The 15,467-nt window shown below is 41.3% G+C and overlaps 1 protein-coding gene across 11 annotated transcripts in view; it reads left to right on the plus strand.

Moving 5' to 3' along the window:
- Positions 1-7,439: 7,439 nt before the first annotated feature.
- The window catches only part of ITSN2 (intersectin 2), an 80,978-nt gene continuing 72,950 nt past the window's right edge, over positions 7,440-15,467 (plus strand). For 5 of the 11 annotated variants that reach the window (XM_040554352.1, XM_040554341.1, XM_040554349.1 and 2 more), the window contains exon 1: positions 7,440-8,191. The gene's annotated coding sequence lies outside the window, so the exon portion shown is untranslated. Of the gene's footprint in view, positions 8,257-8,279; positions 8,303-14,488; positions 14,847-15,467 lie in introns of those variants that run through there. The other 6 variants (XM_040554342.1, XM_040554351.1, XM_040554343.1 and 3 more) reach the window with 5 other exon arrangements.

Consider the following 15,467-nt stretch of genomic DNA (forward strand, 5'->3'; position numbering starts at 1 on the left):
GTTCTGAACAGTTCATATTAAATAAAACCCAAGCCTGTACAATGAATAATAAGGATTATAAAAACTAACAATTCAATAAGCACGGTTCATCTTGCAAATGTCATTCATCCTCTGCACTGGAAAAGGTTGGTGGGTCTTGTGAAAAAAAATGAAGTAGTTGTGCAAGTAGATATGTGCCTAAAAAATGACTTACTGTGAGCTCTGATGCAAAGCTGCATTATAGCTTTGCAATTTATGTTTCCCCTGTATGTTTTCTCTGACTGAGGGGTGAAGTCAAGGATAGTCTGAGGATGCACAGGTACACCGAATTTATCCGCCAAGTGGATAAATTGGACAATGCCGAGTTTGCTGGCATAGATCAACCTGGAATTATGCCAATGAAGTTACTTGCTTCTTATTTACTGTTCCAGCACTGATGCTACATGATGCTAAACAGATCTCAAGAGTTGTCCTAGGGGCCTGTGTTTCCTCTGACATTTTTTTAACAGTTGGAAATCTCCTTTCCTTTTCTGTGACTCTATATTAAGTCTTGATAGATTCTCTATCTGATTTTAAATTCTTCAATAGTGAAGTAAGTAATAGAATAATAAAATTCATCTAGTGAGTGCTGTTTAGGCAGGACTGAACTGCCTGCTTGGAAGACAAAATGGTCCAGGCCTTCAGCATGGCAGAAAAGTGGAACAGATCTGTGGCACAGTTGGTATTAATAGCAGGGAGAAACTGCTGTGTTTGCAGTTGTCACTCCAGTTAATATGCCCACTAAGTGCCAAGATACTAGTCTAAGTAGTCGCATCTAACCAAAATGATCCCAGTGCAGAAGAGGAAAAGCAAATTCAATTGCAGCAAAGTAGTATAGTATCTCTTTGGAAGGAATTCGGTGCAAATGCCAGTGAATTTATTTTGCTGGGCACTAAAAGCTCATTTGCCATGCAAATGGATTTTGAGAAGGGCTCTGTGGAGATCAGTGATTCAGATCAGCAAATTTCTGTAGGTTTCTCTTACCAAAGCAAGAACTAGCATTAAAGTAAGATGAATCTTGCACAACATTTCCAGTGAAGCATTAGTGACTGATAGTATGGTCTCTTTTCGTACTCCATAGACTTCAGCTCTGGCTTTAACTCCGTTAAACTTTAACATCAAAGTTACAAAGTGACTTGCTCTGTAAGACTCACTGTTCATCAAAAACAAGTTTCGAGTGCAGAAGAACCCAAACTCAAAGGCCAAATCAATTTTGCCTCAAGACTGTAAAACTAGATTAAACCTGCTGAATGCAACAACTTCTTTATCTCCCATGGCTGGAGTTACTGCACAATGTTATTTGCAGCAGCTGAGGGAACACTTCGTGCTTGCTTCTTTTTGTGTCAGGAATAAGTCCGGCAGAACATGAGGCAAACAAAACAGAGGAGGGCAGTATCACCTCAGACTGTCAGTATTACATGGGACAAGTAAGAGCCACAGTCATCAGCAATGTCTACATTTCATTAACACAGAGTTTTAGTGTATACTTCCATAAACTGGCTTAAAATCAGTGATCCGTTTACCCCATCAATTAATGTGTGATTGTATTAATTATGTTATTAATCATACATTTACTTTGCTCTCTTACACTGTTTTGTCTATCTTTATCACTGCATTTTATCTTTCCAGAAACTTCTGAATGAGGAAAACTTTCCTTTCCACAGCAACTCACAAAACATACTAAAAGATCAGAGAAAATTTATTTCAAAGTTGATTCATATATCATTCATCCTTTAAAAGCAACTTATAACTCTAGAGGATTTTACAAAATTCTGGTAAGAGGCATACCATAACTTCTTAAGAGTGGTTCTGGGGCCTGGTTTCTAGTCTCCCTATTTGCTGGCACCTGAACATTGGAGCCCCTGAAATGACAGCCCCTTTCCAGTTGCTGGTACAGACCATCTCGCTCACAGCTGCACACATAGGAGTTTGTAATTTGGGTCCTCGACTGCCACTGTGCCCTTGTGCACCTTTGGGTTTCTGGAAATGGGCCTTTGATGGGCTGATGGCTCCTGCAAGGGGCCTGGGAGCAGCCAGGCAGAGTGTTATTTGGACAGCCCCTATCCCCTCACACCACTTGTATCACATAACCTAAAAACATGAACCCAATGATATCTTTCTAGCACCTAAAACTGAAGGCTTTGGGAAAAAATAATCAATTCATAGCAAACAGGTAAAGATATCAGCCTATTGGAATTCAATTGCTTTCTTGGCTTGTTTCAAAACATATGAGAGTGGAGAAACATATGCAACTGAAAAGAACTTGCATCTCTGACTTACCAAAGTATCATTTACTAATTATAGTGTAAGGATTACAAATTGCAACAAATAACCTTGCTTAATGCTATTAATGTGTTATTGCCAGCAGTTGAAACCTGAAATTCATATCTACTTGCATGTTTCTCAATGCCTGTGCTGTAGCTAGGTTTTGCAAGTAAAACTCTGTGTCTGCTCAGCTGCTGACAACACTTTATTTGCCAAAATTCAGCCTGCATGAGTCAGTGCTGCCTTCACAACACATTCTGGCCTGCCTGGAAATCTACTTTCTCTATGGTTACATAGATTTTCTTTAAATCTCAAACTAATTTCAGTATGATTAGCCAAAGGAGCCTTTGCTACTCTGAACAAATACAGTCTAGCTCTCCATCCCCTACGAAATAATATTTGTGCTCAGCAGGGAACAAAGTTGAGCGATTAATGTTTTATTTTATACAACTATTAACTAGCAGAAAATCCTGAAAATTAATACAGTAGGTTGAACCATTTGTTGTTTTAAGAACTGTGTGGGTTTCTGGTTCAGACTTCAAAACAGCATCATTGATGCAGCATGTGCTTTGTGCTTGTATACCTTTTTGATAAATTATTACTCATAATCAACATCCAAAATGCACCACCCCCGTAGTGTTATGTGTGGAAAGTAAATATTAACTTGTCCTTTTGTTTATCCCATTGTGTTTTGTGTCTCTAGGTTTAAATAAAGACCTAGGCTAAAGACAATTATCTACCACTTGCTCAAAAGGCAGAAAACAGTTGAATGCTGATGTAAAAATGAAACCTGGTAGGAGTGTTAAAAGAGGGCTCGTTGCTTTTGTGTTGTTGAGGGGAAAAGGAAAAGGCACAAAAGAAAATTTACCATGAATAATTGAGATGAATCTAATACAAGGGTCAGAGCTGTCATTCATCAGGTAGGTGTGGCTGTTTCTAAGTTCTGTGTAGCTGGGACACACCAAGCTGGACTTCCAGGTGAGGAAATGCCTTTCATTAGCAAGCAAAATTAAGTAGGATACCACAAGAGGAACCTGTGCAAATCACTGTGCTGCCATCAGTGCTTTTTCAGAAATAGTTGTTGCTCTACTTTGCATTCCCTGATGCCTGATCAGTAAGTGTTCACAAAATATGGCTTATTCTTGGCAGTAGCTGATTTCTGGTGTTCACATATATTCTTTACTTAGCTTTAAATGTTTTAAACATATGCTTGCATAAATATGTCTGTCAGCAAGCTTAGACGCTGCCTGGTCAGAGGGCTTGGACGGAGAGAACAAAGTATTCACTTCTGGATTGTTTTCCTGCAGCACAGCAGAGAAAATAAGCAATATTACGGAGACAGAGAGCAGTGAAGAAGATGTATCACCTGGTATCACTCTGTTCATATTAAGCAACTTTATTCATGATTTCTTTTGCTACCAATAGAGCGACTGCCTTATTAAAGACACCTAATTGGTTGTAACAGGGAATTGAGGATAAGGTACAGATAATGATGAAAAAGTAAAATGTTAATGTGAAAATTGAGTTGCTTTTAATATTTCTAATTTATCCATCTTCATAATATCTTGGTAGCTTTTTTTCTGTTTTTTTTTTTTGTTTGTTTGTTTGTTTGTTTGTTTTTTTAATCAGATATGGCAAGGACTTGCAGGATAGTAAATGAGAACATAGTAATACTACAGGATGAGACATTGCTGATAGTGAATTCCACTTCTTTTTCTGCTTCCCACACATTTAATTTTAATTGGTCTCTTTTGCGTATGTTATGCTGAAATCCTGGCCCAATGTCTGGAACAGGTCTCTCTACTATCGTATGTTTGGTTTCTTCTCCTTTCATCTGTCTTTCCTATTAATCATCGGTAATTTGCTTAACCTCAGTGGCTTTCTGGGACAAACAAATTTAGCCCTGCAGTTTTAAGTTGCTTTCCCACTGTCTAGTCCTTGCCTGCAGAGTACTAACTACCACAAGAAGGGTCTTTTATTTCACCTAGTACTTGACATCAGCCCCCAAAGTTTCATGTTGAAGCTTGCAAAAAGCATACTCTCCATAAACGCTGAGATGCCCAAAGGCAGCATCCGCAACAGACCTTTTAGAAACTCCACCTTCATTTAAGAAGAGTGACTTTCTTCTGAACCTACTTTAAGCAGTAGTCAAACTCTGAATTAAAACAAATTTAATTCTAATAAACCAGAGGACAAAATTATTCATTTTAAAGAAATGGTAATGCAGTTACTAAATCGGCACCAAATATATATATATATATATATTAACACAAAGTATATACAATACTAGTTATTGCCTCGACTGTCACTAAAAAAAAAAAAAAGCTCTGTAAGAGTCTTCTAGGGTTGGGTAAATTGGTTCAGCTTCACTTCAAGGATGCAGTTCTTATAGCTCACACTAAATTTTGGATGTCTACATGCTCCAATTACAAGGAAAATGACTGAGGTGCTGCTGTGTTCAAATGTGTCCTCACAGCAGCCTGTGAATCCTGTTCCTCTTCCTGCTAACTAACTAATCTTACAGATATGTTTCGTTCTAATACCTCTGATTACCTCTGGTTGTTTGTCATAATGCAGATGAAACAGCATTCAGCTTGTCTAGAATAAGAATACATAAAGCTTTGATATGCTAATTACTTACCCAAAGAATTTTACCCAAGGTTTTCTCTCTAGGGAGTCAGATGAATTTTGCATTCTTTCTGACTCCATCTCAGGCAACAAAGTGCACATTATTTTTTTTCTTGTTTTCTTGTCTTAAATTTTGTCATAGGAGGCAGCATCTGTAGTTATCTCAGAGTGAGCTACATTGCTGCTTTTCTATGGGGATCTCACATAACAGACACGTCCTTCCCCATCTGTCATATTTACAGAATCCGGTATCCCAAAGTCCTTTATACACTTCCTGCTTTGTGCACTCTGTCACCTCAAAGGTAATTGTTGGGTACCGTGTTTGGTTGTCCTTTTTTTTTTTATTAGGTTTAATGACTTATCTTCGGATAGAAGTAGAGAAAAAATTGGGTTTTTTTTTCAATACAGTACAAGAAGTCTCAATACTAGGCACTGAATGATACCAGGTACCTTCTTTCGTATAGGCAGATTTCCAAATTTGCATATATTAAAAAACAAAAAAAATACAACAACAAACACTTGGCTTTATTTAGCATATGAGGTAACTAGTATGGGGAGAGAGGAATGTTTAATAATAACACAAAACATGTAATTAAGAGTTGCAAGCATTTTAGGGTACAAAATTCACACTTGATGTTCAGAGGTGGTAGCCAAAGCCAAGATGTTACAGCTTTGTTTCTCCCTTGGGTTCCACTGAAGCTTTTAGCTTTTTAGAGGTAATAGCGGCACCAAAGCAGATACTGTGTCACTAAATTCATGTTCTAGCCTATCCATAGGTCTAAGTAGTCTGCAGGACTGTGTATAGAATTAAAATCAACTAATACACATGAAAATTCACCCCGCTGCGTGACTCATCTTCCCTTTGATCATGTGCACCAGAAGCATGCCCTACCGCATACCAAGGGTGCAGCTTCCCAGCCCTCCTCCCCCAGGTCTGTGCATGACCTTTGGTCAGTGGAACAAATGTCGCACAGTACATGACCCCGGTCCCTCTGCGTTGGTGGGCCTAGGCAGTAGCATTAATTACAGAAGAAACGAGCCATAAAGTTCCTCGAGAAGACATCTAGTTCAACATCCAAGGCAGGGTCACCTGTACTTGCATAACTGCTCGCAGATCTCTGTCTAACCTGCTCTTAGAGGCTTTTGTTGATAGATTTTCCACCGCCCTCCTCAATACTTAACTACTATAATCACTAACTTGATCTTTTTCTTCCTATGAGAAGAATCATGTTTCTGGTTTATTGTTATTTTAATCTTCCCTACAATGGGCTTTATGAATCCAAACACTGTTATGTCCAATATAAGCATTTTTCTTAAATCCAAAGCAGGCCGTAGGTGTTGCAAACACAACAGTCACATTTAGAACTAGTCAATATCACTATAATACATACAAAAAGGGTTAAAGGCGGCTTTTTAAAAGATATTAGTAAGTAATTTAAATGAAAAATTGCCACATGAGAGGCTTTTAAACTCGTCTGCAGAGGAATCTGTTCTTGACCCAGTGCTGTTCTATTATCTCAGTCAATTATTTGGAATTAAATGAAGTACTGGTCATGAAATTTGCGGATCGCTTCGAAACAGCTGAAGGCCTAGATAATAGCATGGGCTGGTGACCACAGAGTGATTTAAACCACAAAGTAAGCAAGTGCCACTTGAACAACATGTGTTTTAATCCATCTACATGGCAAATATCTATGAATCAAAGACTAGGTTGTGGGCTGCGTACAGGCACAAAAATACAAAGTATACTTTAGGGCTAAGTGTAAAGAAGGAAAATGCTATATCTTTGAAAGCATTAAATCAGAAGATGGCTGAGGAGATCATGAGGGTAAATATTTTAATGCAAGCTGCCGATGCAATGTGGCAGCTGTAACAGCAAATGCAAACATTAGATATCTAAGCTAAAATACCAAAGAATAACATGTGCTAGTGTGTGACTATGACCATTATAGGGCACAATAACGTGACTATTCTGGGATCATGATGAATTATAGAAGGTGTAACAAACTGGAAAGTCTCAAGAACCTGAAAGAATGAGTCACTGGAAAAATCAAAGGTGATATATAATTATCTACACAGCAAAAATATAGTAGAAAGACACTGTAATCATTCATAGACAGCAAGGTCCACTTGCTGAAGAAGCTATAAAAGTCCTTGTAATAGGAGTAATTCATAAAGGTCTCTGATAATTATTTGCTTAAATAGCTTTTTAGTGGAAAACTGGCTTCAGTGTTTAACATTTAAAAGTCAAGGCATTTTTCACCTCTCCTTTCTATAGAATTGACTAGTTTTTGAAAAAATAAATCCATGAAACCTTCTGTATTTTGGCGTGCTGAGCAGTGCCTGACACTGGCTGAATGTCGTTGTTCATGAGGGCAGGACTGGTGTCCCCACAGAACATGCTTCCCACCGATGAGCAGCACCAGGCACCCCAAAAGCACCTCAAAGGCACCCCATAGGTGCTGCACAGCTTCTCTACAAGCGAAATTGCCATACGGCTAGGGCAGTTTCATTGCTGTGCAGAGCAATGAAACCAGAGGCATTAGCTGTTCAGCTTCCACGAGGAAGTAATAATTGAGATAGGACTGAGATTATTTATTAGTCTGTTTTGTAAATAGCTAGAAAACTTAGGGAAGAAGTAATTTATGAGGCAGATAAGGAATGTTTTCAGGAGCAGTTGGAACCAACAGCGAGGAAAAATCAGGAAGGATGAGGTAAGTTTTGTGTGAGTTAAGGACTTTACATGTAACCTTTGCTTTTGCACAAGTTCTCCTGCAAATGCTGATCCCGCTTGCAGCAGGGATCCCTGCACCTGAACCACAAAGGTCGGAGAGGGCGATGTGAGGAGCTCTGCCTTTCGTACCGCTGGACCCCTGAGGTATTGCAGCCCCCCAGGACAAGGTGACCCTCCGGGCTGCGGCCATCTCCTCCGGGGCCCACAGCCAAGCCCTCCGGCTGTGACAACCGAACCACACACTCGGAGCTGCCTCTAACCCACGACCCAGCCCCCGAAGGAATTACCCTCACCCAGACATCGGGGCCACCCCACAAAGCACCCCCCAAACCTCAAGGCCAGCACCGAGCGGGCACCAGCTCAACGGCGCCCTCAGCCCGTGCCCGCCGCCCTCCTCCCCGGGCGGCCCCCGCCTCCGCCGCCATGTTGTGGGGCTGACTCCGCCACCACGGGAGGCGGTGGCGAAGGAGGAGGAGGAGGAGGAGAAGGAGGAGGAGGAAGGCTGGCGGGCAGCACGGAGCGAGGAGCTCACGGACAAGGCAACAGGTACCGCCGGCGGGGCCTGAAACCTCCCCTCGAGGCGGCCTCGTCCCACCGGGAGCGGGGCTGAGGTGCGGGGAGCGCCTGCTGCAGGCAGCCCTTGGGGCCAGCTGCTTGGTAGGGGACGGGCGTGGGAAGGAGTGCTCGGGGTTTCTGTTAGGCCGAGCTTTATTTATTTATTTATTTTAAGGGCCTTGTTTTGGTTTGTTTTCGTTTTGTTTCAATCTCCGGCCGGCGGCTGGCAGGGCCGAGGGGGCTGCCCCCTGGGGCCGGCTCCAGCTTCGGGTGGTGAAGTTTGGCCGGGGTGTGTGTATGTGTGTTCGTGTGTGCTTTTGAAGGCAGGAATGGAAAACAGCGACGATAGGTCCTGCTGCTGCTCGCCTGTGTTTTATTAATTCCCTCCCCGGGAAGAAATAGCAGTGTCGGTGCCCCACCGGTTGGTGTCTGCACCGGGGAGCCCGCTGGCAGAGCTGGCTGATGCGGCATGCTGAGAGTCTTGTGGTGCTGGTGGGTTTGTTTGGTGTCGTTTTTTGGGAAAACTGGGAAAATGTAGAGCTTGGAGGGGTTAAATATTGTTGATGAAGCCGTGCTCTTTGTAAATAGATAGCTCTTCCTTGATCTGAACTGTACGCAACGGGAGGTAACAGTCCGGAAAATAAAAGGAGGCTGAGGCGCTTGATGCGGTTCCCTGAGCGTTGAGGTAGCAAGTTAGGCTTTCGGTGCCCCGAAACGGTTTGCACAGCACTTGACGCTTTGACATCTGTCACATTACAAAACTTGAAAGTAGATTGTGCTTTAGATAGTTCCCGTCATAGTACGCATGCTCATAGCAGGTCTCTCAAAGGCGAGTTGAAAATTCCCTGTTTACAGCGCTGGAGTGAGAAGTTACAAGGTGTTGCACTTGCGTTCAGGCTGCTGTATCGCATGCGTCTCTTTTGGGAACCCAGGGTTCTTTAAACTTGTTTTGTTCATGCTTGCCTGTGGTGGCAGCAGCTCCCGCGTTTGTATATACACAGGAAAACACGCAAGGCATGTTAAGAAGTGCTCACATACAGCTTTCCTGTGGTGTGTTTATAAGATTTGGTGGTACATAAAATGCATTTTTCTTTGAAATTTAAAGACTTCAGCTGTGACAAGAATCTAAATCCAGTGGTGCAACAGTGACATTTAGAAATAACGAGCAGTAGGAACTAATTGTATAAATAGGTAGCTGGGCTTCATTCTTTTACTAAACTTCATTTTTGTTTTCATGCTTCCACTTCCCCATTTGGTTTGTCTATTATTATTATTATTATTTTTAAGTCTAAGCTGGGGGGTTGACACCACTTCACCTCTGGATCTTTAGAGAAATGTTTACTCAGACTGTAGGCTCTGTATGATGTTAGGAGAATTATATGCATACCTACAAACATGGATTTGGACTGCTCCATGCTCTATGCTACACAGAAATTTTGGTCAGGTTAGTCTCCTAAATCAGGTGCCTAAATTAGATCAAGTGGGTATGATTGATTTTCCTTTTAATTACTGTCCTGAGGGAATTGCATTTATTATTTTCTTCTCTTTCTATGCAAGATCTAGGGTATGAGATATGTCCCAGACTGAATTGTTAGTTGGTACTCTAATATAAACAGAATGGTGCTGTAGTCCTATCAGTAACAAAAATGCTGTGTCTCTGGCTCATTTTTGCTTATGGGGTTGTCTATCACAGGTGGTATTATGCTACCAGTGCTTTATGGGCTGCTTGTTCTTTTCCACCACTCTAATATTTACATATATTTCTGTTTGTGATCTTTAATAATGAGAAGTGAATTAATTTTGTTCTGTAGCAAAGCAGCAGCTATCAAAAATGAAGTTACATTCTGTAGGTGATGGTAATTCTTCGTTCAGCTACTGCTGGGGGAAGTGGGATGGGATTTGAAAAGTGAAAGGTAGCTTATGTGCTTGACTGGAGGCATTGTGAAGAAGCTTCACCCCCCTTGAAAGCAGGTGTCTGTTAAGAAAAGACCTTGTGATAAGGTCCTGAAGAGGAACACATTCCTGCTCACTGGTTCCTGTTGCAGATTGACACGGACGTCTCTGGCCTGAGAGAGAACCTGCTAATTAACAGTTTTCAAATCTCTGCAATAACCTCATGAAATGCGGTTTGATCAGTACATAAAATTGAGGAAGACAGCATTTCATGACATTTTCTATGAAAGTCCTGAGTTGTTCTTTTTGCATTTTTCTTTAAAACTGGCTCAGAAGTTGGACACATTCATTTCTGGCCTATTTTCACTTGAAAGGAAATACCTCAAATATCTCAGTTTTTAAAATACCTCCTAACTGCTTCCCTTTGCTTTTATTTACCTAAAACATTGGCGCAGGATGATTTAGTTTGGAAGGGGCTTCTGGACCTTATGTGGTCTAACCCTCGCTAAAAGCAGGGCTGACTTAGGTTGCTCAGAGCCACGTCTGCTCAAGTTGGGAATGCCTTCAGGGGCAGAGATCCGCAGCTTCTCCGGGCAGCCTTCTCCTGTCTGGCATCCTCTGCACTTGCCGAGTGCGTGCCATCCTGTTGCCCACATTGTCAGCGAAGACATGAAGCAGTGTCAGCCCCGAGGAGCATCGCTGGTGGCAGCCAGCTGGGTTTCATGCTGCCAATCACAATGCTTCGAGTCTGGTTTTCCACCCAGTTTACAGTCAGCCTGTTCAAACTGTGTTTCTCTGGTTTGGCTCCCGAGGTAAGGATGCTGTGGGAGACTTCTTGAAAGTTGCTGTGAAGTCCAAATAGGCAGTACCTGCTGCTCTCCCTTCATCTCAAAACAGAAAACAGAAAGGAAAATACAGTTTTTTCCAGTAACCATCGTGTTCTTTGTACATGCCTCCCAACAGGATTTGCTCCACAGTCTTTCAAAAGGCTGAAGTCAGAATTAAGCTTTTATATTGCTGAATTGTCCCTCTTGCCATTCCGGAGGATGGGTGTGATATTTGCCTTCTTCCAGTCCTCAGGACCTTTCAAAAACCATCGAGAGCAGTCTCGCAATGACCTCAGCCACTGTTCCTGGCAGCACTGGTCCCAGCTTTGTTCCGTGTTTAGCAACTGCTGTAATTTATTGTTTTCAAATGATTTTGACTTCTGAAAGCCGCTTTCAGTTCATTGTAATGCCACATCTCTTGGCAAGGTGATTAGATGATGGATCACGCTGTATTTTTAGTTTTGAGGGGGAAGCTTGGCATAAACACAGTCCTTTTGGGAAAACAGAGAGCAGTAGCTTGCTGAATTTGTACTGTTGCTTTTAGATTGGAGCACTCACTCCATGTGGCTGAATGATATGAGAAAGTCAGTGACCTTTCTTTATCTTTTTCCTTGTCTTAGGTGACCACTGGCGATCATAAAGATAACAAACATAATGTAGAGTTAATTAGGGAATTCTCTTTTACGGCATTGACTTATTTCAAGCAGTATCACTTGTCAGTAAAACACTTAACACAAAGTGTACTGTGAGGTTCAGAGGTTGACCCTAGGGATGATAAAACTGTGGTTACTGTATCCTTTTTAGCTTCAGAAACACATTGCCATCCTTTACCCTTTAAAATTGTATTTTCCTTTTGTACCCTGGTTGCTGATAGCTGGTGCAACAGATGATATGGGGGAGAAGCACTCCTGTTAGAGTACAGTCAGATTTTCTGAAGTGCTAGGCAGCTGTTTTAAGTGATCTCACCATTTTCAAATGCTTATTTGCAAACATTTTAACCATGAATACCCCTGGAAACCTCTTTCTGAATCCTCATCACCTGTGGGGCTTATCTTTGATGGTAAGTTCAGTTTCTTTGGATTGACAGACCGATGTAAGCTGGAATCTTAAACCAGCTGTGTGTGAGCAGCACCACTGGCAAAGCTTTGTTTCTTGCGGCTTTGGCTGTCTGAATCTAATGAGATGCAAGCTTTAGGAGAAGTTTTCTCATGGTTTGTATGTTTCGAACAGCTTTCAGCCAGATGGATTCCCTGGTGTCTAATATTGGTACTCAAGCATACACCCACAGCAGTCTTTTTCATAAATGGGGACACTAAATTTGGCAGCATCTTCTCTGCCTGGCTGCCTATTTTCATGAATCTTGTAGGCAGTTAATATTCTTGCACCCTTCTGTCAGGTTTGGTTCGTGTTGATTGTGGGTTTCATCAAAGCACACGTTAACCACTCAGCTCATACCCTTAGAAAGCCAGGCAAAAAATGTAAGCGTGCTGCTTACTAGCATATTGTTCTTTCATCGATTAGCCTATCGGGACTTTTTTTATTCGCAGATTCTTTAAAGGTAAGTCTTTCTGTAGAAAACAGGTTAGTTGGTTTTATCTCATGAGGCATCTTTGATTCTTTTTATGTTTACACATCCTTTGCCATAGTGCAAGATTACACAGGGACTGTAGCAACTTGTTTTTCTGGTGCTGTTGTGCCATTAGGACCAAATGTTCAAAAGGTGCGGATTAACTCACAAATAGAAATGAATCATTAAGTGGATGTGGAGCTGATGAAGTTTCATTTTTATTCAACTTCAGAAGGTTTTAAGGCTCTTGCAGTGTAGGAAAACAATCTGGCAAAGTTGCTTTCTTGTGTCCTAGAGCTGAAGCAGAAGGTTGAGCGTTCATGTAGACAAGCCCAGTGTTGTGTAACCCTTATTCTCAGAAGCACATGAAATTCAAATGACGTAACCTGATGACAGTAGCAGCACACCATGTTGGAATTACTTAATAGGGAACAATTACCTGAGAACTATTTATAATTTTTTTTTTGCAGTTACAGCTAGTTGAAAAAAACATTGTTGGTTCAGGTAAGTCGCTGCTGCTTTGCAGTACCAAGAGCAGCAGATTTGACTTGGAACGTGCTGGTGTGGGATTTTGTTGCTTCATGAAGCTTTGGAAGTAGCAGATGATAACTCTGAATTGGCTCTTTGGGTGAAAATTTTCGGCGCTGATGCAGGTGGAGCTTCTGAAGTGCTGCGGCATCAGTCATGGGCGATATCTGTAAGTGATTCAACAGCGAGCGTGAAGTAATGCTTGGGAAGAACAGGAAATGGGAGTTGTTATTCTTTGTTTCTAAAAATATGACAGCTGCAATGCAAACAAATGACATTATGGCCATATTAATACATGCAGCGAGAATCAGAGGTGATTTCCAATGAAATTACTTTTCGTCTTCTCTTTCAAAGGTCAAGAATTTTACCAATACAAATCTAAAACTCCCCTTTTTTCCACCACACTTCTAGTGTCCTCATATTATTACGAACTTATTAAGCTAGAACAACTGTCTTTCTAACTATGCTATACTTTAGCTCCTAGAGACTTCACACGACACTGAGATCTATGTCTAACTCCAGTGATAATGATTCCCTAAGTTCGTGAAATTTGGTTGCAATGCCAAAATGTCACTGGTGTGCCATAGAGCTCAGTATTAAAGATTAAGTGACCAAATTTCCGTTGAATGTCCCTTCTTTTTTTTGTCTTTCATCACCTAAAAAAAATGTTTTTCTTTAGCTAGCAAAGCCAGACTTCCTCTAAATAACACTGGGGATCCTGAAAACTAATTGTTACATTTAAACTAATAATCCTTCAATCATAATATTGTAGGTTAGGTATCTTGTGCTTCCAAATGTGTCAGCCACGTATGTTTTAAGGAAGAATGTGCTTTTACCCTTTTGTTGCCCATTTGAAATAATGACGTAGAGTTGTTTTTTCTTGCTTTGACTGCATAAATGCTGATCTTTTGCTTTTTTCACTCATGTGGCTTGCCTGTTTCATCAAAGACAAACTCTGTTTCTCCACTTTACAGACCCCTTTTGGTCTGTCTCCTTTCTGCCTTCCAGCTCACTCGGTTTGGAGGAGCAAAGCCTGTGATGGGTTTGTGCACCTGTCCAGCTTGAAAGCAGATTCTGAAAATGTAAATCCAAGTGTGGCTTATTTTTTTGCCTTCTTTACTTTTACAAATAGTGAAAGATTGTCCTCTGCTGAGCGTGATTGCCCTTATTCTGTACCTTTTATTTTATGCTTACCTTTAGCAGCTCGTGAATGTTTTGAGTATATTTTGGACTGTCACCAGGGTCTGAATCCCAAGCAAAAGGCTAAGTAGCAGCTCTCATATCTAAAGCTGAAGGTAATGTAAGAATTCTCCTCTTTCTACTTTTGCTTTGTTAGGAGGCAGATTTCACTTGTGCTTTTGATGGAAGGGTAGGAGGGGACTCAAAACTTACTTTGAAAAAGAGTGCATGACGAGATTTAACAGAGATAAGCTCTTAAATAACCTGCACTGAATGTTTCTCAACTTGGTAGGAATGAGAAATAACAAAGAGAAAACTCATGAAAGATCTGTGTTTTGCCTAAGTCCACACTGACACAAGTAGGAGTCGCAGTGTGGAAGCTGAGAACTGCATTTTTCGAGGCTTGTGGACCCCACAGAATGGCATCGTAGGGCTCTTGTGCAATGCTTGCAAAGTATTAGAGGAGAAAATTGTGTGTCTCAAAACAGGATCTAGAAAAAGCAGCATACGGAGTGCAGAGTCATGCAAATTAGGAAGTAGGAAACAAAGAAGGCAAGAGAGTATTTTAAGTTACCACCCATTCAGGAGCAGTTGTGTCTCACTCAGCTCCCCGGGAAGGTTACGATCTGCAGCCTGGAATTCCTTCTCAAAGGTAGAAACTCTTTTTGTTTCATCTTGGAAATAATATACCCTCTGCCTTTTTTGTTGTTGTTTTTGTTTTTGCTTCTTTTTATTGTATTTTTTCCTCTCTTTAACAAAGCAAGTGGAGATGTTGATGTCTTTCCCTGTCTGGATTAAGGTTAGTGAAGGTATTTTTTTGGGGTGTGGCAGAGCTGGGTTGGATTCCCATCTTTTCCTGAGGAAGTTCATGCACACATCTCCTAGGAGAGAGCCCTGGGATTTCAATAGTGAACTTCCCAAGGTGAGATTCCCATTCCCTCCTTCAAAATTTCTTCTTTGCAAGGAAGAATCAAAGCTGTGTTGGCAGGGACAGACAGGGACCTGCATCTTTCCAGTTTGATGATGGAGATTTTCACATAGCAGGGTGAAGTCCCGAGTTTACATTGCTATTCCAAACACTGTGCATGGGTTTCCTTAAATGGCTGCGCAATAAAATGTGGGAGTGCCTCCTCCTGAGAGGAAGGAAAGATGGATTTAGGTCTCCAGAGACGCAAGAGAGTTGAAATGGGTCTTGATATTTTCAATGAGTACTGTCAAACTGAGCAGCTGTAAAAAAACAAATAGTAAAGAAGTAAACCCATCGATATTGACT

This window comes from Cygnus olor, chromosome 3, assembly GCF_009769625.2.
Source record: "Cygnus olor isolate bCygOlo1 chromosome 3, bCygOlo1.pri.v2, whole genome shotgun sequence".
NCBI lineage: Eukaryota > Metazoa > Chordata > Aves > Anseriformes > Anatidae > Cygnus > Cygnus olor.